Source organism: Beta vulgaris, chromosome 3 (genome assembly GCF_026745355.1).
Source record: "Beta vulgaris subsp. vulgaris cultivar EL10 chromosome 3, EL10.2, whole genome shotgun sequence".
Taxonomy (NCBI): Eukaryota; Viridiplantae; Streptophyta; class Magnoliopsida; order Caryophyllales; family Amaranthaceae; genus Beta; species Beta vulgaris.
Window position 1 is genome coordinate 53,150,329 of NC_079204.1, and position 2,588 is coordinate 53,152,916.

A 2,588-nucleotide genomic window follows, 5' to 3' on the forward strand; every position below is an offset into this window, starting at 1 on the left:
CAGCCGAATAGCCATGGCTATGCTCTTAGCCTCCGCAATTTCCGGACTCCAAAAAGCTCTCATCCGTCGTACAGCAGAAAACAACACAGCACCACTAGAGTCACGCCCCACCACTCCCAAACCAATCCATCCTACATCAGCATAGGAGGCGTCGACGTTAAGCTTAATCACGCCTGGTGGAGGAGGTTGCCACGTCTTCACACTAGGACTAGAAGCTGCAGCAACGTGGCTGTAAATATGAGCAGTGTAGGATCCATATTCATCAGCTAATCTCGACACTCGGTCAACCAACATTTTATTGGGGGTACATTGTTGTTGGAAAATCCAGCGATTTCTTTCACCCCACAAGCACCACGCGAGAAAAATCCCTCTGATGACTTTCTTCCTATCCAGCTTTCTCCAACTCTCCACTAGATCACACATTGACAAACTCGAAGCATCAGTGCACATCTCAGCACACCCACACTCTACCCAAACATCATAAACCCAAGGGCACTCAAAAACTGCATGGGACGTGGATTCAGCAGCACCACAGCCCCATGGGCACCCATCATCATCAATAAGGTGGCGAAATTTAAGAAGAGAACGAGTAGGGAGAGAATTAGTGCATAACCGCCAAAGAAAGTGCCTAACCTTGGGACTAGCTTCCATGCTCCAAATATCAACCCATGCTTGATGAAAAGAGTCAAGATTACCTCCCTTCCCAAGCATGTATGCCATTTTAACAGAATAATGCCCATTCTTAGTGAGTGCCCATGTTACTTCATCGTCAAGATTCAAACAACTCAAAGGGATAGCTAGAATGCTCTCAACATCTTTCTCCTGGAAACTCTCTTCTATCAAGTTCACTTTCCACTCATGGGTGCGGGAGTCAACAAGATCACTCACTTTTTCCACTCCTACAATTGGATCACTCGAAATGAAACGCCCCTCATCACTAGCAACCCAAGGATCAGTCCACACATTAATTCTTTCACCACTTCCCACTCTCCAAATACATCCATCTTTCATAAGCGCCTTTGAACTCCAAATACTTTTCCAAGAGTAACTGCACGAATAACCCATAGAAGCCTCAAGAAAATCACATTTAGGGATATATTGTCAATAGATTGATCATTTGATAAATTCTGATACACAATTATTCTTTTCTGCTCAATTTTAGAGTTCGCATAATTAATAACAGGATGAATTAGGTCTCACCGTCCAAGGATTTCCTAATTCAATTATGTCGTACAATACCTATTAGTAGCAAAGAGGAATATGCATACCCGTTAATGAGTAATTAATTTGGATTTATAGCATGTTGTTAGCCACATGTTGTGTTTAGAAGTTGGTTGATCTCAATAGTATCCACGGATCTTCATTTTGCATCAATACAGACCTACTTATCATAATGCATTTATTGATGCTCTTCTCTGTAGTATATATGCATTCTTTTTATAATTGGCTATGTGCCTATGTTTAAAACTTCAAATCAGTCTTTATTTAAAACATTATGTTTTTTTACAGCAAAACGGGTAAGAATAACGAGTCCTGATAAAATCATATTAGATATGGACAACTTTGCCCATATCACTATATCAGCAATATAAAATTGAAAAAGTAATGTTGTGAAAAGCTGCAAGTACAAAAATAAGGTATTAAATTCAGAAAACATATTATATTCAACCTTTTGAATTTGAAAAATGGAATAGAAGGGGAATAGAAGGGAATGGGGAAAAAGTGACTTCCTTTCGCTCTCCTCCACTACAAGTGACTGGACAACAAAACCAGGAGAAGAAAAATTAACAACATTAGGAAAATAACTTGTTGCAAATTATGGGGAGAAATAAAAACAAAAACATATAATTAAAGGCCTTCAATAATCAATAAAATATTATAAATTACCAACAATTGTACATATAAGTCATTAAATAAATAATATAAGTTTTTCTTGTTACAAAAGAATTATGTTTGAAAGTAACCATATTATGTTCCCTTACACACAAATTATGTTCTAAAGTAATCATATTGTGTTTCCAAAAATCTGGATTGTGTTTCGCACTAAAAGCAATTTTGAATGCTCTAAATTGGGCCATATATTAGCTACCCACTCAATATTAAATATTTGATGTTGTTATTATGGTTAAAATAAAATGTACCCCTATTTATGCCAACTTATGGTTTTTATAATCAATTTACGATCCTAAGGACTTTAAAAAATACTACAATTGTAAATTTTAGTCAATAAATATTTATATTTAGTCACAAGGGAATTATGTTTGAAAGTAACCATATCTATGTTATTACAAAATAATTATGTTTCAAAGTTACCATATTGTATTCCCACTAATTGAGATTGTGTTTCACCAATCAATTAAGGGTCATTAAATATTTATGTGTTGTTATAAAAAAATTATGTTTGAAAGTAACCATCTTGTGTATTGTTACAAAAGAATTATGTTTCAAAAGTTACCATATTGTGTTCCCACTAATTAGGATAGTGTTTCCCACGACAAGCAATTTTCACCAATATTCATTGGTGAATTAACCCACTATATTTTAAATATTTGTTGGTGTTATTGTGGTTGAAATAAATTGGTAATAAT